This window comes from Acomys minous, assembly GCF_964271855.1.
Source record: "Acomys minous genome assembly, chromosome: 8".
In the NCBI taxonomy this organism is placed as follows: domain Eukaryota; kingdom Metazoa; phylum Chordata; class Mammalia; order Rodentia; family Muridae; genus Acomys; species Acomys minous.
Window position 1 is genome coordinate 76,227,853 of NC_140489.1, and position 27,676 is coordinate 76,255,528.

The following is a 27,676-nucleotide window of genomic DNA, read 5'->3' on the forward strand; positions in this document are numbered from 1 at the left end:
GTCCTGATATAGTCCTCATATAGTAGGCGATAGAGAGAAGCAGTGTGAAAAGATAGCTCTGTTGATTCCGAACAAGATAGTCTTAATTGCCTGAAAAGCAAAGAAAAATAAGAGTAATATTTAAAGTAGAAAATGTATGCAAGTTCCAGAAAGCCTTTCCTTCACCACCCCCAAATATCTACTTGCTGTCTTTTAATAGATTAATTCCAATTTATTTGAACAGATTTCTCTTCCAGTGACTATTATCAAAGTGTGTCAGGTTTTAAAACTTTTTCCTTATGATAAATAAATTTGCAAAGACTTTAACAATCAAAAATCTGATTGCAGATTTATACAATGATCTTTCTTCTCCATTTCTTCCAACGAAACCCATATAGTTATTATTTCAACTTCAGAATCAAGTCTGAGAATTGGAAACCTGACTTAATGGTTTGTCTAGAACAAATAAATCAAATGTAGGGTTAGTAAAGTTAGTCAATCAAGGCAGTACATGCAGGATTGAGAGTCGAGAGTCTGAACCAACATTTCTGAAGAGACCATGAGTCTCTCAGTCTGCCCCTTTGCAATCACCAGAGCTTCCCTCAGGCATATTTAGCTGTAGTGCATGGAAAAGACTTACCTGGGAGTTTACTGTAAGGAATGTCACTATGGATGATCTGTGAGACATACCTGAATCAGTATTAGCTTCTAAGTCGTGAACAAACAGGGATGGTTGTTGCCCTTAACATTAGATACTACTAATACTTGGTGAGTAGGAGCCCAAGGCAGTACATTGCCAACAGCAACAATCAGAATAAATTTTTTTTAAAATGAGAACATAAAACCTCTCCTGGATTCAGCACTTTAGGTTAGAGAAAGGATATGTATAAACTCTAGAGAAGACCATATCGAAGGCACTACAGTGCTATACATACGGGATAAACTATAAACTGTCACATCTCTTTAAAAATGGCCCTTAACTGTAGAGTCCCTAAAGGATTGTTACTATTGGAGGGTATAGTCTGAAATGTTGTCTACAGTTAAACCCAGAGTCTTTGAATCAGTCTAAACCAGAATTAACTCAGTCATCACTTTTATTATAAACAGCCTATATTTGCTTATTTCAGTTTGATACAAGTGTTTCAGTCACACAGCATCTCATGCCTTCAGCACCTGTTGCTTCTCAGACTAAAATGTCCCTTTCTCTTCCTTATTCATGCACAAAGAAATGAATTTGCCAAGAGCTGTCATTCTTAAATGTACCTGCCAAGTGTCAGGTACTTTAAAAGCTGAAATGCTTATAGCATATGCTGCCATTGCAGGCAGAAACTTCCAGTGCTCAATAATTCACAAATGTTTGAATATATTATGTTGAAATATTCATCCCTTGATATAGTCACATGTGTTAATCTGCCAATACGTATGCATCATGCTTACACAGCACATATACCTTGCCTAAAAAATGCATCTAGCAGTAATTTAATACCCTACCCCTTCAATTTTGAAAAATTACGTATAAATCCCTGGTATTATATTTGCTGATTAATAGCCAATTATTTACATAAATGTTAAAATTATGTTATGTACTAAAAGAAACTTGGATTAAGCTTCTGAGTACAAGATAAAATCTGTTCTGATGAGTTCTTAATTTTATTAAGGACTCCAATATTTTCCAAGTTTCTGTTAGATTTTATAACCAGATCAAACTGATTTCTCCTAAGCTATAGTTTCCAAACATGGACTAATCATAATGAAGGAACAAGAAAAGAATTGCTTGGCTTCTAGAGACTTCTCCATAATGGGAGGAACATTAGCCCGTTTTCATGAAAAGAGGGACAACCAATAGCCAGAAGGTAGTCTTCGTGTAGATAAATAATGTATTCTACTGTCTGTTCTGGGGTCCTGAGTAAGGTACCACGCAGGGTAAAAATGGGGAAAGAATAAGTCTCTTCCTGGTCCTCTTTTCAAATCTGTCCAGCCAACTTTGGCCTTTGTCGGAAGAGTAGAATGGAATAAAGGAAGAGGAGGGAAAGTTTTCTGAAGTACTGGCATGTGGTTACTGGCAGAGTAGCGTAATTATATCTCTATTTTGCCAGCTTTCCCACACTCCCAAGACCAAGAGAAGCCTTTCCAGTTTGTTCACATCCTGAGCAGCCTAAATGCCCAGCTCTGCTTTCCTTCTGTGCATCATGAGTACATAGAGCTGGAAGAAAATTGATCCAAAGATACCTAAATCCTGTGAAAAATCACTCCTGCAGCCCATGGCAAATCTGAACTCTGCCCCAATCTTATTTCAACCTTATTTCATGATGCTCTACTTCAGGCCACTTAAGAACCAAAGGCAGTTTTCTCTTGGAAAAGCTTAGCAAAATGTTTTCATAGTTCTGTTTGTTTCTCCTCTGACTCGCCTACTCCTTACCTCCTTACTTCTCTTTTCTTTGTACACATAACTTAGAATCCACATTGCTTCATAAGTAAAGAATCAATTAAAAGTTTTAAGATCCTTACTATTAGAAGACACATGTTTTTAGTTAATTAATATTTTATGAACCCTGCAGGTAAGGTAACACATTTCACTAAGCACAAAGAAGTAAAACTGGTGCCTCCCAGCTCTAGCCTTCATGATTATTGGCCAGAAGATACTTTGCATGCTACCAAAGAAAAAACAGATTAAAAACCTGGCTACAAACCCACTGATCTGAATTCTTTGTAAGACATACTAGTGGCACAAAACTTGTGGGAGTAACCAACCAATATGTGACTTGACTTAAGCCCTACTCCATGAGATGACTCCTATACACAACACTGCTTGGGTGCCCAAGAACGTAGGACTAGATAGGCAAGGAACCTAGAGGGAAACCAAAACTACTATTCCTAAAAGAGAAAAGTAGCAATAAAATGGCTGCTAGTGACATTTTGTATAATCATAGGCTGGTGCCTTACTCAGCCATCATCAGAGAAGCTTTCTCATGCAGCATATGAAAACAAAAGGCAAAGACTCTTAGCCAAACAATATGGAAAGAATAAGAGACCTTGGAACACTCAGTCCTAGGTATAAAAGTAGAAGGTAGAAAGAGTATAAGAGCCAGAAGAGATGGAACTCATAAAGAAAACAAAGCCATCTAAACATAGAAGGACCAAAGTAAATATGAACTCACAGAGAGTATGGCAGCATGCACATGGGCTACAAAGGCTTGTACCTATGCGACCCTGGAGCTGAAAGGAGAGATGGACACATACCACCATCCCTAACCTAGAAGCTTTCTCCAAATGATACCTAATTGTAAATGAAAATTTAATTTTCTCAAGAGAGTCAGAATGGGGAAACAAACTACTCTTTAGGGTAGACTGCATGCCCAGCAGTGGATGCCAAACAGAAAATGAGCTTAAAGGCACCTTTGGAAGTTCTTTGTCTTTTAATGTCATATTAGGGCTTTTTAAAAACTTCTTTCTATTTCATACCATACAGGTTTTGCTTCTGGTTTTGTGCATTTATGAGATTCTTGAGTGTGTGAACAATGGGATCTCTGCATCTACATCTGTTTCTTATGCCTTTTCCTGGGCTCTTTTCCTTCTGTTTATTTTGTTCTATTTTGATTTGTTTATTTTTATCTTATTGAACTTTATTTTATTACTGTCCCTTACTATGCCTGTTTTCCAAGGAGAGACAGAAATAGAACAGACCTTGATGGGATGGGAGGAATGGAGGAATTGTGAGGAGTAGAGAGGAAGGAAATTATAATCAAAATATAAGAATATAATGATAAAAATCTATTATTAATCAAAGAAAACAAAACAAAAAGGTTTTATGAACCCAATGGCCAAGGACCCCATTGATAGGATACTAAAACAGAAGTGTCACTTTTACTCAGAGGAAGACTTTCTAGTAACAGTGTTACTCACACTAAGCCCTCGGGACTCTCCATAAGAAGTTTATCATAGTTCGTAGAATGGGAACTCTCAGTCTTGACCTACCACCAAACTGCATTTTTCTTATGCTGAGTAACTTATGGTTCCCCAATTATTAAGCTTCCTTAGAAACTGATATACTATTAAAAAGCAGAGTTTTCTCAAAGTTTTGTGGAAGACTTAATTTCTAGCCAGTGCCACTGGTGACCTAAAACCAAGTCTGACATACAGTTATATCAACATCAAATTAAATGGAGAGCACTTACTCAATGAGTAAAATCAGAAACAAGACAAAGCTGCCCTCTCTCCATGTCTGTTCAATATAGCACTTGACCTTTTAGCTAGACCTATAAGACAACTAAAGAACATCAAGGGTATAAAAATTGGAAAAGAAGAAATCAAAGTATCTTTATTTGCAGACGATATGATAGTATACATAAGTAACCCTAAAAATTCAAGCAGGAAACTACTACAGCTAGAAAGAAGAAAGAATCTTCAACAAAACATGCTGGTGAAAATGGGTGTCTGCATACAGAAGAATGCAAGTAGATCTATACCTATCCACCTGCCACAAAACTCAAGCCCAGGTGGATCAATGACCTCATCATAAAACCTGATAGAAGAGAAAGTGAGGAACAGCCTCAAAAGCATTTGTATAGCAAACAATTTCCTGAACATAATACCAATAATGCAGGCACTAAGACCAACAATTAGTGAATGGGACCTCATGAAACTGAAAAGCTCTGTAAGGCAAAGGGCACCATCATTCAAAGTTGTTCCCTACAAGATTGGGAAAAGTTTTTACAAACTCTACACCTGATAGATGAGTAATATTCAAAATATGTAAAGGACTTAAGAAACTCAGTATAAAGCCCAATAATCCAATGGGGTAGATATATAAACAAAATATTTAATAGAAGAATTTCAGAAAGCTGAGAAACACTTGTAGAAATGTTCAACATTCTTAGCCATAAGGAAAATATAAATCAACAGCTCAGAATGGCTAAGATCAATAACACAATTGGCAGCTTGTGCTGTGAGAATGTGAAGCAAGGGAAGCATTCATTCATTCCTGTTGGCGGTGCAATCTTGTTAGCCATGATGCAAATCAATATAGTGGTTTATTAGAATATCGGAAATCAATCTACCTCAAGACCAAGCTTTACCACTCTTTAGCATATACCTAAAGAATGCTCCATCCATCCTACTATAAGGGCATTTGCACAATTATATTTATTGTAGCTTTGTTCATAATAACCAAAAACTAGAACCAATCTAGATGTCTCTTAACCAAAGAATGAACAAAGTATAGTACATTTACACAATGGCATATTACCCCACCTTTAAAAAATTAACATCATAACATTTACAGGCAAATGGATACAACTAGAAAAATCAAATTATCCTGCATGAATTAGCTCAGACACAGAAAGCTAAATATAATATGTATTCACTTATAAGCCCATATTAGCTGTTAAGTAAGTGATAATCAAGCTACAGTTCACAGTCCCAGATAGGTTTATTAAGGAGGACTCTAGCTGGATGCATGGATCTCCCTGGGAATGGGTAATAGAAGAGATTTTGCAGGTGGAGTGGGGGGTTGGTGGTAACAGGAGCAGGAAGAATCAGGTAGGGGGGGGGAAGGATGAAGGAAGAGAGTGCAAGGCGAGAAAGCTGAAATGGGGGGAACGCATTTGTGGGAGGTGTATAAGCCTCACACAATGGGAAATTTCTGGAATCTGTAAGGGCGAACATAGTGAGGCCTGCAAGTAGTGGAGGATACAGAAGCTGAACTAGCCAGGCTTCCAGTACCAGGACTATTACCATTTAGTTATGTTGTGGACCAAGGGTTCCCATGAAGAGCCCGTGAAGAACCCAGGCTGATGCTAGGTCGAAAAGAATTGCTCTCTAAAACTGGCTGTTGGGCCCTGTTGCCAAAGACAGTATCCACACAACTCATTGAACATGGAGATATCCGGCTGGTGCTTACATGGAGCCTTCACCCTTACATCCTAATCTTTTTGGTGTGAGAAGGTGCTCTGCAGACTATGGAAGGAGAGACGTGGACACCAACCCAGCCACAAACCCCTCTACCTGCAATCTGTCCTGCCTGCAAATCATGCAGAAGCAATGCTGGCCAGAACATACAGGAACAGCCAACTAAAGTTTGGTTTACCTTGAGGCCCAACTTACAGTAGGTTGCTCATTCCCTCTACTGTTTGGATGGCCAGGAAGTGAAGACTAAATAGCCCAGAGACCTAAGGTAGAATCAACCATGACTGGCAAAAAAGAAAAAAAAAATCGGTGAAATGATTACTAGTGATATTCTGCTATACTTATAGACTGGAAGCTTCCTACAGCAGCAGATGGGAAAGCGGGGCTGAGACCCATAGCCAGATAAGAGAATCTAAATTGGAAGTCTCCACTGAGAGGTTGGGGAGCCTGGGCAGAAGGATGGAGGAAAGATTGCAGGAGTCAGAGAGGAGGGAGGACACCAGACTAATATGGCCCACTAAATCAGCTAAGCAGGACTCACGTGGGCTCACAGAGACTGATGCAGGATGCGAGGGGACTGCATAGGTCTGCACTAGGTCTAGGTTATATTATGGCTGTTACCTTGATATTTTTGTAGGACTCTTAACGGTGGGGATAAGATTGACTTGTCCAGCCTCTTTATGAAGGCTTTTGACTTATTTTGTTTTGTTGAGTTTAGTTAATATCTCTTAGTGGGTTGTTCTTTTCTGAAAAGCAAAGGAGTGGGAGTGGATCTGGGGGAGAGGGGAGAGGTGGGGGAGCTAGGAGGAGTGTAAGGGGGAAACTGTGGTCTGAGTGTATTATATGAGAGAAGAATCTATTTCCTTTCTTTCTTACTTCCTTTCTTCCTTCCTTCCTTTCTTTTTTTTATCCTACCTCTATCTCCAGAATACTTGGATTACAGGCATGTGCCACCATGTGACCAAAGAAGAAGAAACTATTTTCAAGAAAAAGAAGGAGGAGGACGAGGAGGAGACAATTTTTTTTAAAAAAAGGAAGTCATACATGTAGGATGGTTATGACTTGTTGAAGGGACCCAGGGTTAGGGGGATGGGTATCAGAAAGGGTAATAGGGAGTGAATATAATAAAAATGCCTTATTTTAAGAAGACACAAAGCATTTTGAAATCTACTTGGGATAATCTTGTTTTGTATACAAAGTAGCAAAGCTTCTACCTCTCACCCTCCTCATCCTCAATGACTGCATGTTTATCTAACTGGTACCAGTATTGAGTGCATAGCCTGGGGAAAAAAATAAGGAAAAGCACAATACTTTGATTATATGTTTAAAAGGACATATAGGGAACAGAGTTAGACCTTTCTCTGTTATAGCCTAAGGTACTAATCAGAGAATTCCAAAGAGAATTCTACTCACAGGCACCACTAAAATGTAAAAGGAGTTCAGAGACCTATTTCCATCCAGCATAGTTTGGACACTCTTGACACACACCATTATGATTTTTTGATGAACATTTCCAAAAGAATGGGATGTCTGTTTTGGCTTCTGCAGTGTGAGGAACACATGTCAAAAGGCAGGACAGAAGGCTTATTTTTCTACAGATAGCCAAAAATTGACTCCCCTTGTTAAGAAAATATGGCAGTCTGCTGGTGTCTCTCTTTTTCCTTTGTAATTGCAAAACCCTTCCAGATAAAGCTTTGTGGTATACAACTTGGTTTAGACGTCCTGGCTTTATGCCTCTAATTGTTTATAAGTCATGCAAGGAAGTCATCTATCTTGACCAATATGGCCCAGACATATTTTCCATGTTAATTACACATGTTTGGCCTGACATTGCAGTAATACGATTTCATTTGTTTAAAACAGCAGAAGGGATGTGTCTTTAAATGTAGGTAAAAATTCTTTCCCGGCTGAGTGTAACAAGTCTGGAAATTATAACGTTGCAGGCACTGATGGCTGAAACCCCAGAGACAAGGAAGCTGATATTCTACAAGGATTCCTTATTTAGGCTGAAAGCATGCTGGAATGGTATAACATAATTATCACAAAAATTATTCTACTAATATATGTCGTAGACACTCCAACAAGATTGGCATCCTAAAAATAATCACCAGTTTAAAAGGAAACAGACAGCTTTCAAATCGACCCAGTGGAAATGTTCAAATTTTGGCTGTGTGTTTGGTCAGAACCTCAGCATTTTTTTTTTTACACTTACCAGAACACCAGCAGTTAACCCCGTAATGGCCAAGTGGTAGTTATTATCTTACATTTGGCTCACAGCTGTGCGGTTGCACTCACTTTATTGTCGGTTCAGCTCTAACCCATTAGCTGCCTGGTGACCGCTTGCATGCAGAGGGGTCTTTGGTTAACTCAGTCCCCATCAGGATCACAGCTGTTGTAAAACGAGTGGTGACAAAAATATCTGTGTGCCATGCACTGTAGACAAATCTGTGAGCCAATTTAAGCAAAAGTTGAAAGGCAAATGAGGGGATAGATCCTCCACCTTCTGAACATTGTAAATTGCATGTCCTTCAGAGGTAGAAATGCCCTTTGTAAATGTCAGTGCTCCTGGGTTATATGTTGGCCTAGTGAGGGGTACGGTTTAGCGATGCCATGCCCAAAGAAGCAAATGCTTCAATTTGCCATAACTCTAAAGTCAGCATTGGCTGTCTTTTCAACTCCATGTGTCAGCTTGGATGCCAAACCCTTATCTTAGTTTCTCTCTGCCAGAAAGCTTAGCACAGTGATTAGAAATGTATAACAATCATCATAATCATAATCATCCAGTTCAAGCAAAGCTGCCAGTCTGAGGGTCATTGAACAGATTTCCTTCCAAAGCACTCCACTACAGGAAGTACAGTTCCAGTTATAATGGCCACCCTTTTATCCAATTGTGGCATTGGGAGCTGGTGTTTCTTGTTATATAAAAAAAATAAAAGCACAAAATAAACAAGGAATCAGGTGACTACACCAGAGACAGAAAATTGAGAGAGCTTTGCCTTTGTCTTACAGTTAAATGGCATCCTTTCTCAAGACATAGAATTCAGTGGTAGATGCCATCTGAAACTTAGATTTGAAGGAATTTTAACTATTCAGGTAAGAGCTGTTACTTTGGGCTTTAACGGTTGTGCTTTTGCCCCTTTGGCCCTGCCTCTGCTGATTGGAGATTCTACCCTGAAAAATTTTGCATGCTCTTTTCCATTACACACTTGGATTTGTTCCGTAACAGTCAGTGACTATGGATTTTGCTCCAGTAATTAATTTAAATATGCTTTTTGTGCTACTGTGTCAGGCACTAGTGACAAGCATAGAGTGTGCATGCAAGGAATCTAGAGTCTGTAGGCAGATTAACCCCAAACTGAAAAGAATAAGTACATCTCCCTCTTGCACTCAACCTCTAGAGAGTTCTTTGTATCAGTGATAGGAGGATGCCTGAAGTGTTAATATTATGTACAGATTTTTAACTGACTAAGTAATTTTCACTGAGGAATGTAATGTTAAAGTCTCAGATAGATACACAGAGCGTAATCAATGTAATATATGTTACCACAAAATACAAAGTATGTATTTTACTTATTAAGAATTTACAAGTGCTGGTAAGTAATAACAAGAAATATTTTAAAGTAGAATGGAACTCTGTGTGTGTCTCTTTCTCTCTCTCTCTCTCTCTCTCTCTCTCTCTCTCTCTCTCTCTCTCTCTTTCATTGTGTGTGTGTGTGTGTGTGTGTGTGTATGTGTGTGTGTGTGTGTGTAAAATACTTGATTAAAATAAGGATTGTGAGGTTTATATATAGGACAGCTCTGAGTTAGAACTGCTCAAAGATGACAGAACTCAGGGAACCCACGGCAACTAGAATAGAAAATGGAGAATGTTTGTGAAAGGAAAAGGAAAACCTGCAAGGACACAGCCTAACTTTTGTGACTAATGTGCCACCAATCTCTGAATGACTTATAAACCGTGAGCATAAAAGAAAGATACAAGTGATTATACTGAACTTAGGCTGCAGTTTTCCAAGTTATCCACCAATTGATAAAAACCATGTTCTTCAGGAAAGTTTAAGTGAATCTTGACTCTTGTCAAGCGACATTCACAGTATGCAGATAAAGCCTGAAATTGGCAACATGCTAAAGAATTCACAAAGGCCAACTCCAACATGTGTACAGTCTCATGTGCCACCACATCCTCCCTCAAATAAATATATATGTGTTGGGTTTTTTTAAGAAGAAAAGTCAAAAACAAAGAAAAAACAAGCCATGAACCATATAACCTCTACTGTAGGGGGAAAATCAATACAGAGGAACATCAAAATGATTTAACTTTCAGAATTAACAGGAAATAATATTTAAAGGTTCCATTTAGCAATGCTAAACTGTAAATGAAATGTGTTCATAATGAGTAAAAAGAGAAAAAGATTTTAAGAAATGAATATAAGACAGAACCAACAGAAATCCTAAGACTAAAAATAGTGCTGTCTGCAATTTTGTAAAAATTAAACAAAACATTGCTCCTGCCAGATGAATCTGCCTCCAAAGAAACCGATAGGATGCAGTAATTCTGGAGAGGAAGACTGTCCTGACCACGCAGCAGCTGGGAGAAAAGTGGTTACTCTTCCATTAGCCAGGGGCTTCAAGCACCATCACAGGACCATGGAGAAAGCTCCCATAGAATGAGGCAAAATATGAAATTGCTGTCCTGCTTTGTGAGATGTCCATGGCTGCCCTAAATTTCCTCCAGAACAGTGCAGCAAATTTAACATATATCAGTTCAGAGTCTAAACCAGCAAAGCAATTACAGCTTGCTGAAGTCTCGGGTGATCACTTGCGTGTTGTAGCAACAAAGATTATAAGTTGTTATAAGGTGCAAAAATGAATTTAAAATATTAACAGTCAGAATATTAACTATCAGAAGGTCAAATAGCATACACAATTGGAAGTAGATAAGGTAGCATTGGCATGTGTTACTTGTCTCCAGGACTAGTGAGCTCTGGTTTCCATAATCTAAAGGGAGACATTAATCCTACTATCAAACACTTCTATGACTCTCAAGAAGACTACACAATTCATTGCCTATGCATAACTGGGCATGCATATGATATAAGTCAGATTTAAGTTATGGGAAAGAACATATTCAATGGAGAAATGGTTTTATAATTTAATCTGTCAGTCAAAATAAAGAACCAACCAAAATATGACCCTTAGCAACCCAATTTTTCTCTTGAACCTCATAAAAGGAAGCCACAAATAACTATCTATAGGCTTGTATTGCTTTTGTCTTCACTGTCATAATCAACAATTGTATTTCTTTCTCATTGAACCTTATTCACTTATTTGGTGGATGGTACAAGCATTTGTGGCCCACTCAGGAAGTTCAGAAGACAACTTTCAAGAGTTCTCTCTCTCTCTCCACCACATGGGTTGAAGGGTCAAACTCAGGTTGTCTGAGTTGGCAGCAAGAATGCTTTCCACACGTCATGTTACCATCCCTCAGCAGGGCATTTATGATCTGCCTTCATGCTTTGTTGTAAATAAAGCTATCTTTATGCTTTACAAATCTATAAGCCCTTATCTCAATCCTTTGAGGAAAAGACAAGTACCTGGAAAAGCCAGGCTCAGACTTTAATCACTGGTAACAGATTGAGAGAGTGAAATGTAGTTCAGCCAGTAGAGGCCATGTCAGCATGAATGGAAACCTGGGTTCCCTCAACAGCATTGTATGCAAGACACATGTGTAAGGCCTTCCTGGGCTACATAAGACTCTGTCCAAAAACAAACAAACACATAAATGTGAAGATGTGAAATAGTTCAAGGGCCATGATCTCATACATAGCAGGAAGGACTCTATTATTTTTATATGCTAAGATGGAAGCACTAACCAGAAAAAATAAATAAATAAACACAATATGGCCAAGTCAACAGGGGAACAGTTTGAATTGGAGGTAAGGGATTTTATCCCCTGAAACTTCATGAGAAATAAGGATTTTAAAAAACTGAAAATTCAAATAAGTTAGACTAATGTTCAATGTTTGCTGAAATTTTCTGAGTTTTTGAATATGTCAAACTTTTTCTACCTAAGAGAAATCATATTTATAATACTGAGTCTAAAAAATATATGTATATAGGAGGAAATATCCAGTCTGAAATAACAAATGTGATGGTTGATATAGTCAACAGGACCTAACTTACTCCTGAGGCAAGCCTCATACACTAGGACATACCTGTGAGAGATTTACACAGATAACCTCTGGACATACCTGTGATGGATTTTATTTACCATATTAACTGCAGTGAAAACCAGACTCAGAATGTAAAAGACACCTTCTTCCAGTGGCTTAAATCAGAGGTCACAGAGAAAAGTCTTTTGCCTGTTTGCATATTATTATTGAGTTCTTCAATTCCATCAGCCTTCATCTACCCTGCAGCCATGGCTGCTTCTGCCGTTCTGTGCTAACACCAGAGCTCGGGTTTGGGCATTCCAGTGTGCACTGAGGACCAGCAGTTCTCGTGAGATCCCTTGAGGCCTTTAGCACCAGATTAGAACTGCCAAGGCATCTAGCCTCATGGGCTGAACAGTTAACAAGTCCTCAGACTTTCCAGTGTACAGACCACCATGAGTGGACTCCCCAGATTATACTGTGCAAGGCAATCTAATAAACCCTCTTTTAATATTCATTCTCTCAGTTCTGTTATCTGAAGGCATGAATACAATAGCTAAAAACAATGTTTCTGACATTTTAACAACTGCTTTTATAGTTCTTACAAAAGCCATGTCTGTATCATTAACTAAAATTGAACTTTTCCATGTAATATCTGTGCACATTTCACTTAAAAGTGAAAATTCAGGCTATGAACACTGTGAAGTAAATATTTAAAATGTACATCACATGAAATAATATTCAATGTATAATAAAAAGAAATCTTATGGGCCACAGAAGACTTTGCCAAGATTCTATGATTACATTTAATAATCTAAGGTACAGCTAGTATATATAGTTACTCCTTTCAAATTTATCACTAATGAGAAAGAGCTATCACAATATTCCCAGATATGACCCTCTTTTCATTGTATTGTTTGTTTTCTTACTGTTGAGTATTTGAACCCATTGCATGTCAGACAAGAGGCTTCCAAGTGCTCTTCTCACTCCACAGGTCATCTCCTCAGAGTGACTATTCTGGAAGCCATGCAGAAGTCTTCTGGCTCAGTGTATTCCCATTTGTGAATTACTGGTTTGACTCATGTGTTTGGTGTGGGGTCATATCCAAATAGTCATATTTTGTCACATTACTTTGACTATTTAGAATATTTAGGGGGTTGTATATTTTTTATATAAGTAGCATTTATTCCTTGGATAAATGAGATTGTACTTTGATATGGATTAGTACTTTATTGGCATTTAAAAATTATAGAGACTATAGATTGCATTGGGTAGTCTGACTAGATTAATAATCTTAATTCCTTTCATCCACAGACATAAGTACCATTCTATTTATTTGTATCTACCCCCATACATTTCGTTCATCAAGGGTTTTATTTTCCATGCATGTATCTTTCACCTTGTGGTTAAATTTATTCTTAAGTAAGTAACTTTATACTGTGTGACACAAATTGATGTTTTAATTTTTTATGTTCTAAATATTTTTAAGGAACACTTTATGAGAGTAAGTTTAAAACTTTTTATAAAAGAAGAACTCTTTATTGTTTTAATAACAGCATGTAGAATCAAATGAAGAAAAATGCACCAAATTTATCCAGACTGATTTTTTTTTGTTTGGTTGAGGTTTTGTTGTTTTGAGACAAGGTTTCTCTGTGTAGTCTGGGCTGCCCTGGACTCACTTTGTAGACCAGGATAGTTTTTAACTCACAAAGATCTGCCTGCCTCTGCCTCCCTGACTGCTGAAATTACAGGCATGCACCACCATGTCCAGCCAGTTTGAATTTTTAAAAATATTTTTGGATTGGAATTACTATTAAACCATTTGTGTTAACGTTCTGAAAACAGAAAAGTTCTTCAGGTTATTTTAGCATTAAAATATAAATATAGTATTATTTCCAACTAAGATCAATCTTGTAAAGTTTTAAGCTTTTAAATATTAAAATCCCATAGATTATATGTTCAAAGAATATAAAAAGATTTTCTATTGCATTGCGTTGTACTCTAACTCTTTGAAAATGGGGTATGTTTTGTTTGTGTTTTTATTGTTGTTGTTTGGTTTTTGACACTGAAGACAAAAAGGCAGAAGCATGCTGGTAAGCACACTTCACTGACCTCTGTCTCAGGCCCCATAATAAGTGTTTAACAATATTGAGTAAGGAACACAGGAAAAACATCTTCACTTTACTTTTCATTAATCTCTGCCAACCTAAGTTACCTTTATACAATTATGACAAAACTTATGCTCATCACTCAATATAAGGAAGGCAATATATTTGAAAGAGATGGGAAGCCTCTTTCACTGCCATTCTTTGTTTTCTGCTTTGGGCTAAATTTAACTGACAAAAAAAAAGTCTCACATTTTAGTTTAGAAAATTTAGAAAATTTACATGGACCATTAATCACCTCAATTTCAGTAAGTATACAGGTTGCACAAGCTAATAAATCATGTAAGCAGCTATACATTTTAAAATATTGGTAAATCATTATTTGAACTGGAATTAGTTGTCTTTTCTACATACCTCATGCATATTTACCACTGCAAATTTTTCTATGTTCAAGAATTAAAATGCAATTTTTTCATTAAGAAACAGTAATTACTCACTAAACACACCAAGTGATACACATTAAACTTGCATAGTATTTTTTATCATAACTATCTCAAATTAAACATGCTTTAAAATACTGGTTTGTGGTACTAACTATGTAAAATGAGAATGTATGAATTCTTGACTACATCTCATTATAATCCATAAAATTAGGTTGAGTATTGTGGACCAAGTTTATTAATATTGAATATATACATAAAAATATAATAATACAGTTAGGTAGATAAATAAAGAGCGGAGAGTAAGATATAGAGCAAAAAAGAAGAAAGAAAGAAGATATATAGATTGTGCATAGATTAGATGAGAGAGAGAGAGAGAGAGAGAGAGAGAGAGAGAGAGATCCTTATTTATAGATGCATAGATAGGTGATAGATAATAGATAAATCAATAGATAGATGACAGATAAAAGCCTTTTAGATAAATAGATGATAGATACATAGATGATAGATAGATAGATAGATAGATAGATAGATAGATAGATACACAGACAGATAGATAGATAGATAGATAGATAGATAGATGATAGAAGAGCCTTTCATTGTTTCCTTTCTGCCCAAGCCCAGTCTTAGTTTTTTTATACTATGATAAAATATTAAACAAAAGCAACTTAACAAGAAAGGAACTTTATACTCACAGTTGAAGGCATAGCCCATCACTCATGGAAACATAAGGAAGAACTTCAAGCAGCTGGTTTTATCTGCCTACAACAAGAGACAGAGAAAGAATGGTGAATGCATACATACTAGTGCTCAGTGTGCTTCCTTCATTTTACACAGGTCAGGATTTGAACCCAGCGAATGGTGATGATCACTTACTGGGTAAGTCTTACCACCTCGATTAACATGATCAAAAAAAATCCTCCACAACCATGAACAGAGTCCCAGGTCCCAGAGGAAAAAGTACTTAAGGGACCATGTTTGTGAAGCTGTGAAGTTGAAACCTAAGTCGCAGCAAATAACACAATAGTGGATATGAAGGACCATGGAACATCTGCCACGGAGAGATGCAGACATGGAGCAGAAACTTCTTACAGGGAAATCCATTCTCTGCCCTTGGACGATCTGAAGGGGTAGGGCTATCAAAGCCTTTTGGAGCCCAGTTGATTACCTTATGAGCCACAGATGCTGGATGTGGCGCTACAAGATTTTTGCCTTGCTAGATCTGGGCTTGCTTAGGCCTAATCTGTCCTGGCTCTTATATTTTGTAATGTGATAATTTACTTTGTGTCATGATATGTCGGAAGTATACAACATTTTTGTAGGAATATACAGTAAAGAGGCCTTAGAAAACTAAATTGTTAAGATTGTTTATAAAAGCTAGGTTTCTAAAGTAGGACTGACGCATTTTACCTTATAACAAGTAGCTTAGTGGCAATGGGTGGTTATTTTAGCTCACAGTCCCAGGTACATGTGAGAAGGGAACTCGGGGACGCAGGGACTTGAATCGGCTAGTCACACTAAATCTGCAGTCAAGAGGAAAGGGGGGATTAACGCATGCGCGTGAGTCAACTGCTTGCTTTGGGAACAGGTTATGGTGTTTAAAAGATATGCTTGTATATCAAATTGACAAAGAGTGGCATAGTGGTGGTTAGAAATAGTGGTCAACTTGAAGGATCTAGAATCTCCTGGGAGATGGGCCTCTGAACGTGCCTCTGGGAGGTTACCTGGGCTGTGTTAATTGATGTAAAAAGGTCCATCTTAACTGTGGGAGGGCTTCTTCCTTAGATGACATATCCTGGACTATATAAAATGGATAAAGGGAAATAATAAGCCCCGTGTATTTCACTGTTCTTCCTTGCTGAGTGTGGATTCACTGTGAAGAGCTGCTTCAGTCTCTCACCTCTACGACACCCACCATGAAGGACTGTATCCCCGAAACTGTACGCTAGAAGAAGCCCTTTCTCTTTCACCTTGCTTTTGTCAGAGTATTTCATTACAGAAAGAGAAAAGTAGCTGAGACACCCACTCACTGGCTCAAGCTCTGGGAGGAAAGCTTTGGCTTCTGTTGTCAACAAGAGCTCATGGAAGACAGCCAGGAATTTCTGTGCTGCCAGAAAAGAATGCGTCCCTGAAGCCTCTAACCCAACTTCATTCTCCAACATGGCAAAAAAAAAAAAAAAATGCCTAGAAACCTCCTCAGTTATAAACTATGCTTCCACTTTAGAAATTAGAAATGAGAGATGGCTAACTATATGCATATACTTAAAGTTACTTCACCCTTTGCAAATAATCACTTTACTTCTGAGTCAGAACTATTATCCTGAGATCCTGCTTAGTTTGCGCACTCTACTTCAAAATCTCTCATGTTGTGTAGCATATTCTCTGGACTTGCTGAGAGGCCACACGGCTTCATACTAAAGTATCTGGTTCTAGAGTCAGGCTGATACACACCATGGCTATAGTTAAGTCACTTAAATTTCCAGCACCTCACATTCCTCATCTGTAAACTGAAAAAAAATGTGAGAATGATAGAAAGAATTAATTTGAATATTTCAAGAATTTTGGACAACTGAAAGAATATAGTCTTTGACCCCCCCCCCACCTTGCCCTTCTGCCTCAGTCATTGTCCATGCTTGTGATTTCCAGAACAGGTAGACCAGATTGCAGAGCCTGTGTTCCGAGCAGTCATACAGGAGGACCCCACATTGAAGAGGGCCCATTCTTCATGCAATGCTCAACTATAACCATCTTGAAATTCTTAAAAACCTTTGAGGCTGGTGCTCTGGACTGTCATTTTTGCCCTAGTTTCTCCAATTACGCAAAACATCATAACAACATGTTACCATGAGATTCTCTGATAACGTCAGGACTCTCTGCAGATGTTCTCATCTTGTTAGTCCTGATGGCATCGCTTCCCTTACAACAGTCTAGGGTGAAGGGTCTTTTTGCTATTATGCCCCATATATCACAAGCTCAGAATTTGAATTTTGTTATCTTTTTCTTTTAGGAATTATTTATATTAGGGTATGTGGTTATGCTGTGTGTGCATAAATGTAGGCCCACAGGCAAGCTCAGCATGCACATTGTGATGAGAGCAGAACTTTCAGGAGTCAGGTCTGTCCTACTGTGATGGGTTCCAGGGATCAAGCTCAGATAGTTAGACTTTCATATGAAGCACTTTTATTTTCCCCAAGCTACTTCACAGGACCTTTTTTTCGTGTGTGTGTGTGTGTGTGTGTGTGTGTGTGTGTGTGTGTGTGTGTACATGTTTGTGTGTGAGCAGGAACAGATATCAGTGTCTAGTGTCTTCCTTAATCTCTTACCACCTTAATTTTTCAGACATTCATTTTCTCATAGAACCTGATCGTCTCCAAATCAACTTTAGAACTTTTCAATACTGGGAGCACAAACATTCACCCAAACCCCATTACACAGCTTCTTTTTACAAAGGTGCTGGGGACCTAAACTCACATTTATGTAGCAAGTACTTTACTGACTGAGACACCTGCATATATCTGCTGTGTTTGATTCTATTACATCCATGGACTGACATGGAGCTCTTTGGACTAGACCCACTTTACCGTGTTAGACAAAACATTCACCTTTGAAGGACCAGGCCATTCTATACCTTAAAATGAGTTCACTGATCAAATATTGGAGTCTTATCAATGTAGAGTTGTTTTAAAGGTGTTTTAAATGTATGTGCTTTCTTGCTGACCAGAGTACTTCACAATCAAAACTTTGATTTCAAAAATCTGTGACTCTGGTCTCTCATCTTATTCCACACAGCATATCTTTTTATTCCCATAACAGCAAGCATTTGGGCTGCTCTGTGGTTTGATGAGCCAACAGATTTGCAGTCTCAGCTCAAGATGATATTTGCCCATCTGCCAATCTCAAAGCTTTCTGTTAGGTCTCAACTTCTCAGAAATACAACCCCCAGCCAGTCCTCCTCTAAATTGGATTTATATAGTTATTCTCTGACCCATCATACTGTTCCTTCCCTTTTTTATTATTATTTTTCTATTTTTACATATACATTTATATTATTACATATAAATACAATAAACTACCTACATCAAGAAGAACCACAAAACAATCAAGAATTATATATATGTTACATTCTTTATTTGTATTAGGCATCCTTGAAGAAAACATCTTTCCTATCTTGGTGCATCTAAAATTCTAAATGTAAGTCAGTATCTATCATATCTCATCAGTATCAACTTAAAACATCTATCTAGACCTAAAAACATCTAAATCCCTAATAAGCTTAATTGTAAAACTAAACTATCTGGTCTTCAATCCCATCTGAGACTTGAGAAAGAATAAAATTAAATACCTGAGTAAACAGGAAATGCAGGTTAGCAGCTTCCAAAATGAACAAAAATGACAGTTTGCTGCCTGAAGAGTCACTCAAAATCCAAAACTCTTTATGATGTTGGAGCATCATCTTCAACTTCTTTGCCCAATATATCTGGCAGACATATTTGTGAGGCAGGAACTGTTGAGGACTTGCTTACCCTGTCTTGGCCGAGTATGGCCGTTGACTCTGCCTGTATCCAAGCTTGCCCATTTTTAGGCAGAATTCTGTCAGTGGCTGAAACAAGGACATTTCGTCCAGTGGCTTGTTTGCCACATTTGAAGCCATCTTCATAAGGAGGTTCTTTGATGCTCATCATCCTCTTTGAAGTAGGTTGGGTGTTGCCAGGAGTTAACTTGTCTCATTGTAACTGTATCTTTAAAATAATAAAAACATCTTTAAATGCCATATTCTGTAGGCCTCTGAGGTTTTTGAACCCCTTATCTAACTATCTTACCTTATCTATCTGTAGAATCTTATCTATCTGTTAAACCTAGAATGTATAGCTGTGATAAAAATAGTCAATTAACTGACATGACCATGATTTGATCAACTAACAATCAACTTGTATTACTTGATTATCCTAAACAGCTGTCTATAGCACTTCCCTTTACAAAATACTCTAGGATACTAATATATGTGTGTACCTAAAGATACATATTTCCAGCTTTTCTGAGTTGTAACAAATAAAATATTTTAGTTTCTGGCTGGAGAGGGTACTCAGAGGTCCTGAGTTTCATTCCTAGCACCCATGTCAGGCTATTCACAACCACATATAAAACTAGCTCCAGGAGGACTAATTCCATCTTCTGGCCTCCCTAGGTACTGAAGTCATACACACACACACACACACACACACACACACACACACACACACACACACATACACACACACACACACATACACACACACACATACACACACACACACACACACACAATGAGGAAAGACAGAAATACACTATAAATAATTAAAATTTCTAGAATATTCTACTTCCTTCTGAGAAACAGAATAAGTGTAAAGGCAATTGCTAGCCGTCAAGACAGGGTAAGCAAGTCCTCAATAGTTCTTGCCTCACAAATATGCCTGTCAGATATATTGGGCCAGAAGGCTGAAGAAGATGCTCCAAAATTATAGAGAGTTTTGGGTGACTGCTCAGGTAGCAAACTGTCTCTGTCATCTTCTCATATGGAAAGCTATTAACCTGCACTCCCCGTTTACTCAGGTAATCAATTTTATTCCTTCTCAAGTCTCTAATGGGGTTGAAGACAAGATAGTTTAGTTTTACAATGAAGCTTATTTGTTTGGGAGTTAAGATGGTTTTAGGTGTAGATAGATGTTTTAAGTTGATACTGATGAGATATATAGATATTAATTTAAATTCAGAATTTTAGATGCACCAAGGTAGAAAAGATGTTTTCTTCAAGGCTTCCAAATACAAATAGCCAAAACACTAAGAATGTAACATTTATTTAATTTCTGATTTTGTCACGGTTCTTCTTGCTGTAGGTAGTTTATTGTATTTGTGTGTAATAATATAAATGTATATGTAAAAATATTTAATAATAAAATGATTTATTTTAAAAAATAAGAATAAATAAACCCACAAAATAGTAAGAAAAATTAAAATTATATTTTTAACTCATGGTGTATGTAGTAATGTACTGATATACAAACTTCTTAGTAGGTTGCCTTTAATATAGCTTTTAAATGCACAATGTATCTCCTTTCAATTTTGTTTCCTGGATTCCTAAAAGCACTAAGGCTTCTTTATCAACTCTATACAGTTTATGTATTGTTGATGTTTCTCTGAGTCATTTATAATTATTCATAATATACTTATAATACACAATAAAATATATCTTATATTTTATTATATAGAAATATGTAAATATATTCTATGTTTATAAAATATTTATATATATATTTAAACATAGGCATGTTTCATTTTTCTATACCTGTATATATAAATATATCTAACTATGACATGTAGGAAGAGAAAACATTTAGCATTGATATAAAAGTTGTACAATGTTTGCACCTGATGCATTACATGGACAGACACTATCCATGCACAGCTTCTGAGAATTTTAAAGCACACCCAATGACAGAAAAGAGCATAAATTTGAGGTAATACTTAATTTTAATTAATTTAAAGTTAAATCTAAATAACAGCTCTGGTTAATGGCCACAATACTGGACAAAACAGAGGTAGAGAGGGTAGGAATTGTTTCTTTCATTCTGCAGCAATACCTAAATTTTCAGGCTTGGTTAATAAATAACTCATTCTTTTCTTTACTAGAAAAAATAATAATGTTTCCATGCATAAATTTTTAATATAAAGAACTGTTTTTCCACATTCTGTCTTCTTTTTATAAAGCCATACATACTAAACTACACTTAATTATATGACCTTATACTCTGATGAAGAATCTATAAAGTACTTTTCCTATCATCTCCTTCTCCTATAGCAAACCTTTTTGCCTGTTCTCAAGCATATATTCTACCATGTGAACTTTAATATAATGCAATACAACTCTAAAGTTAACATTTGGTGTAGTCTTACTTAGAAGTGCCTATATTTTATAATAAAAACATTGAAGAACAGACGTTTTCCTTTATTAATTCTTTTCATCCAAAACCACAGTACTGTTTGTCAGTTGGATCTGTTTTTTAGTAATATTTCATTAATAATCTTCTACGGATCCTGTATTTATTATCTCTAATTACACCATATTGTTTATAATAAATAGAGCATACTTTTTCCTCATCATTGCCAATTTCTTGCATATAATACAGAACATAAAGATGATCTTTATGTATTTATTCTTTTTCTATAAACTTCTCTTATTAAAGAGTTTTTCGTTATCTAGTTTTGTATTCTAGATTTGTAGACATAATATTTTAGTTGGGGAGAGCCCCCCCCCAATCATAGGTAAACCTAGAGGAGGAGAATAGGGTGAAAGTGGGAGGGAGGGAGGAATCGGAGGATATAAGTGATGGGATAACAATTGAGTTGTAATCTGAATAAATTAATAAAATAAAAAAATTTTCAAAGGAGAAGAGTTATTTCCCTATATTTATACTTTCATTTGCCTTAACTCCCAATATCAATGCAATTACTTAAGACATAGAAACCCCCATCTCAGTTTTTATACTATTTGAAAGAAGAGTTTTGTAAATAACAGTGTAGTTATCAATGATAAATCTTGTTTGCAGGTAAACTGTTCTGCAATTTTGTGTAGCTTGCTCTTGTGTTTAGATTTGTTTGTCGGTCATGAAGCTTTAGTTGTAAATGATAAATATTTTTCAGATTTGTTAGTATTACCCTGTGGTTCTTTTTGTTGTTGTTGTTGTTTTCGGTTTTTTTGTTTGGTTTTGGTTTTGAGTTTTGAAGACACGGTTTCTCTGTGTAGACTTGGCTGTCCTGGATTCAATTTTTAGTCCAGGCTGGCCTCAAATGCACAGAGATCTGCCTGCCTCTGCCTCCCTGAGTGCTGGGATTACAAGTATGCACCACCACACCTGGCTATGATTCTTATTTTTACAGATTCATGTAGACAATATGCTGATAGAGTTTTGTAAAAAAAAAATTTCTTTGTTTTACAGTTTTTGTATGTCTATTTACATGTGAGGTGAACCACACTTGCTTATCATCCTAAATCACTCTATAAGACTTAATATTAAAATTTCTCTGTAGACTATAATAGCTTACAAAATAGAAGAGAAGCATGTTTCACATGTTTTAATTGAACTCATATGTTGGAGCTCTGTGGTTCTAGTTACGTTTATAAACTAGAATTTTAGCACTCTCTAACATTCAGACAATTAAGTTTTTAGTTCTTTTGGAACCACTGTGTATGTTCAAATTATGTTGGAAAAACATATTTTATTCTGATTTACAGATGTGTTGCTATAGTACAGAAATATTTTCATTAGCTTATGGGTTATATTTGATATCTTATTCTCATTATTATGAACTGTCTCTATTTCAACCTCTTATTTCTTTTGCTGCTCATTTCTCATCCTCCTTGAGATTCCATTTGTTTTTCGGGAGGCCTTGAGGTGGACCGACACTAAGATGGTTGCTCTTACAACCTTTCCGTCCCCTCTTCCAAGGGATTACCTGGGTTCTAAGGGGAGGGGTTTGATGGAGACATCCAATTTATCTTCTCTCGGTGTATTACGTCTAGTTGTGGTTCTCTGTGTGTGTTCACATCTGCTGCCAGAAGAAACTTCTCAGATGATGACTAGGAAAGGCACTTATCAATAAGTATAGCAGAGTATCATTTGGAAGTATTTTATTGATTTTTTTCATCCCAATAGTGTTTGACTTTACCCTAGTCTCTGAGTTACCAAGTCTTTGTTTCTTGGTTACCCAAGTAGTTTTAGGTAGGAGTTCCTTCTCCCAGAGTGGGCCTTAGGTCAAATTAGCCACTGGGACAGTGGCTCTTGTAAGAGCAAGAGGAAATGGTGGACCCTGGGAGAACAAAGTCCTCTAAATCAAATAAGCAAGGTGAATATGAGCTCGCAGACTCTGAAGCATCAAGCACAGGGCCTACATGGCCTTTGCGAATATATTATAGCTATTAGCTTAGTATTGTTATGGGATGTCTGTCTGTAAGAACAAGAGGATTTCTGACAAGGGTGTCTGCTCTTGCGACTTTTCCTCATGTTGTGTTGTCATGTCCAATCTTGATAAGATAGTCTTTGCTTAGTCTAATATGTTATTTTGTCATGTTTACTGGTTAACCCTTAGAAGTCAGCTCTTTTCTAATAATAGACACAAAGAAAGTGGATCTGGAGTGGATACCCTCCTCTGAGGTCCCCAAGCTCCTCAGTTCAGCTGGGGCTACCCTTCCCTGGGAGCTACAATGCCCCTGCTGAGACGGTTTTTTCCCAGAGCTATTTAGTTTCTAGGCTCCAGTGTCTCAGGATGCCCTTCCACTGGGACACAGCGCAACCTCAGAACTGTGTGGCTCCTGGGCCTCCATGTCTCAGGATGCCCTATCATTGGGATACCTTCTTCCCCCAGAGCTGTGATGTTCCTGGGCTTCCAAGTCCAAGGATACACGTCCATCCCAGCAGTAAGGCTGACAACATTCCCTCACAGTGAATGCCTACTGTTCTCTCTGACATGAGTGTGAAGCATCCTCGTTTTCTTTTTCCTAGTATGTATGGGCTGGACAACCATTTCCAAGTAATACCTTTCCATGAATTACAGCCCCTAACTCTAGCAATGATAAGCATAAAGTGAATTGATTTAACTACTGCTTGCCAAGTTTGTGGAAGGTTTGGAACAGGACCCATAGAGGCAGCAGGACTGATTTCCACCCTGGAGAAAACTCAAAAGGGCAGTGCTCATTTCTTCAGAAATCTTCAGTCGGCACCCTGGAAAGGCTCTTGTATAGTTTTTGATGATATAAGAATTTACCAAAAAGCCCCCTGTAAGAAATTCACCTGGCAGTATCCATCCACATCACAGCTCTGACCTCTGGAGGTCAGAGGGCAAGGAGTGGGTTCTCTCAGTAGCTTTCTTTAGCCTTTACTTTGTTACTTTGTTTGTGAGATCTTCACGGCTTCTTCTCCTGTCTCTTAACAACACCTTCTCTGGCTCAGCTCAGCTTCTCCTGGCTCCTCTGTCACCAACTCTTCTCACTCACTTTCAACTCTATTTTCATTCTTCTCAATCTCGTTTCTTCTCTTCTGTAACCTGACTCCTCTTCTTCCTTGCTGCATCAACTGTCTTCTCTGGCCCTGCTCTTCCCTCTCCTGAACCCTACTCCCGTCTGCACTCCAATCCTCCTACTCTCCACTCTCAACCTTGGCTGACGTTTTATATCCTCTCCCGTTCAGTGTCAGTTGCGTCTTGGACTTATGGAGACAAAAGAGGATATTATAACTAATACTACCCTCCTCCCAATTATGACAGTAATGAATATTTACTTTTAAGTCCAGAAATGACAGATAAAAATAATTAGGCAACTGTGTAAATATACATTATGTTCAATACAAATTGTTACCAGAGTAACATATATATATATATATATATATATATATATATATATATATATATATATGTATGTATATATAAAGGTTTCTCATTCAATTTTAAAAGAGGAAGAGGGGACAATATGTTCATGTTTGGGAGAGGAGTGTTCTAAAATGACAAGTGAGAATATCTCATATGTATAAGAACTATGGGGACCGGAGATTAAAGCAAACTGTTAAGACATAATAATGTGTTTATAGATGACGGGCACGGTAAATATATGGAGTAATGGCAGTTCATGACATGTTCTATAGGGTATGCTTACCTTATGAAAGGCTTATTTGGTACAGTAGTGTGACCTAACTTTTTAAAAATTTAAACATATTTGTAAGTGCACCTGTGAAGGTCAGACAAACTCATGCTACAGTCAGTATTCTCCTTCCATCATCCTGGTTCAAGGGATCAAACTCACTCAGGTTGTCTGATGGGCAGAAAACATCTTTTCTTTCTAATCTGTCACACAGATCTGACCTGTTCTTAACATTGGTCTCGCTGTTGAGAATGAAGGAAAAGTGAAAGTGGTGCTAAATAGAAATAGGGTACATAAGTGATTAACAGGGAGACAGTCCTGATTTGGGCCAGAGCTCGCACTGATGTGTCAGTCTCAGCAACTTCAGATATGAAACATGAATGAAAGAATGAGCTACAATGGACTCTAGCTGGGTATATCAACCATACCCAAGGCAGGCCTCTTGCCCAGGAGTAGGTGGCCCAGACAAAATTATATTAATAATAGTCTGTAGAATTTTGTTTCATTTTGAATTGTTTTTGGTCGTTTTGGCTTATTTGTCTTTCGCTTATTTGTTTTGATTTTTCATTATGTGTTTTGGTGGACATTTTTGTGTTTCTTGGGTGGGGGGTTGGTTATGTTTTAAGGGATATTTTTGTGAAAGATAGAAAACATAAAGGATGTGTGAGGGTTTCGGTGAGTGGAAATACATGATAAAATGTATTTATAACTTTAATAAAAACACATGAAAAAAGATGAGTCAAACAAATATAAGCTAGCATTTGTGATTAGAGCAACTTGGAAAATGCAAGTAATTTCTATTTCCTGAGGTGTAAAACGCTACAAAGTAAAATTTGAAAGGATAAAGATCAGAAGTTGAATTCTGAAGCTACTAGATTTTAAATGATGATTATACATTCAAGCTGAGACATCAAACATGAGGTATGTTAGTCTTTAATCCTTACACAGGCTAAAGAAATTTCCCCCCTAATGTAAAACAAGGCCCCATCCCATTTCTCTCACTATTTCTTTGCTTTACCTCACATCTGCTTTGCTTCTTATGTCCTATTTTACCTGTATTTACCCCTATGGCTTAAGTTTTATCCTCATAGTAAATTTGATTGCTTTTAATTTAAAATGTTTATATATAAGAAAGAAAACTATATGTGTGCACAGAGATGCTCTATGCGAACCTCCTGAAATATTCTTCATCTTCTTTTAAGCGTGTTCTACTGGAAGTTCCTGCTGCACCCGAAGCTCTGCCTCAGGAGAATCTTGTTCTGAAGTCTGACTTGTGTATGTTTTACCTGCTGACTCCTGGGTAGTGGCACCATCCACTTTGCAACACACTGGATCTCAGGGGAAATCTTAGAATAACATGTATGGTGTCAGTTTCCTGAATGATGAAAGGCTTGTTTCTTTTGTCTCTAGGAACATGAGAGTGGAAGCTGCAAAACTGTTCAAATTCTTCTGAAGGAACCCATAGGAGGAGTGCCTATACGTGGGTCTCAATGCTGAAAGCTCACTCTTCCTCTCCTGCTTTCTTTTGGCTCCTTGAAGTTCATATAAATCAATGAACATTTTTCTGTATGGAAAGAACGTTACTTACCAAACACCAAGAAAGGCTTTCCATTGCATAGAGGTAGCAAAAATGAATAGAATGCTTAATAAGCAACCACCATAGAAAAACATTCACCTGTCTCAATTGACTGATTCACATGAATATGTCTGAGCACTTATTAAGTATTTCATATTTTCTGCATGTAATACCATTTGGGTTAATAACTCTGTCAGTCTGTCAGTGTCAGCAAGTCATAGACAAGCCTTGGAATGTACACTGACTATCTCTAAAGAGTTCGCCCTTTCCTCTGCCCTAGAATACTTTCTGTAGTAGTTAGGAGATCTTTTCCTGATCATATCTTAGCTTTTTTTATTAATTTGTATATAATTAATGATCAGCTCTATAAAGAATTTATAAATCTCAAATATATGACAGCAAATTTCTTTGTCTTCTTAACGATTTTTTTTTTTTGAAAATTCTGACGGTTGGCTTGACATGGTCCAGTTAGGTCTCAATTTGACAACATGGGTTAAGTTAAGTCTGAGAGGAAGATGCTTCCCAAGGTTGGCAGAATAGAGTTGATATCTTTGGTATGAACTACTTGGGTCTCCCAGAACTAGCTTAGTCCTTCCAGCTTGACATTTAAGAAACTTAGACGTAATCTGTACTCTCAACAGACTGGATCTTATCCAGACCTAGATTCCTGCACTTCTCTGAATCTCATACAATGACTTTAGAAGCAAACTATATTAACTGCTATAGACCACCCAAGAGTAACCTTTAAACTCAATGTAGCCATATCAAATTTCCCAGGGCCCCTTCGGGGGGAAACTGGCTCACCCAGGACCACCCAGAGATTGAATAGGAGATCCAGTAGAGTTTTTGGTTTGGAT

At 37.3% G+C, this 27,676-nt stretch overlaps 2 long non-coding RNA genes across 2 annotated transcripts; one reads left to right on the forward strand and one right to left on the reverse strand.

Moving 5' to 3' along the window:
* LOC311602736 lies at positions 1–19,244 on the reverse strand. The gene is made up of 3 exons (XR_014780827.1): positions 19,101–19,244; positions 15,273–15,339; positions 1–90 (listed from the first exon to the last, which is right to left on the reverse strand). It is a non-coding gene; the product is annotated as an uncharacterized lncRNA (long non-coding RNA).
* Positions 8,881–26,910, forward strand: LOC311602734. The gene is made up of 4 exons (XR_014780825.1): positions 8,881–8,976; positions 15,415–15,456; positions 26,446–26,518; positions 26,654–26,910. It is a non-coding gene; the product is annotated as an uncharacterized lncRNA (long non-coding RNA).
* Positions 26,911–27,676: the final 766 nt, after the last annotated feature.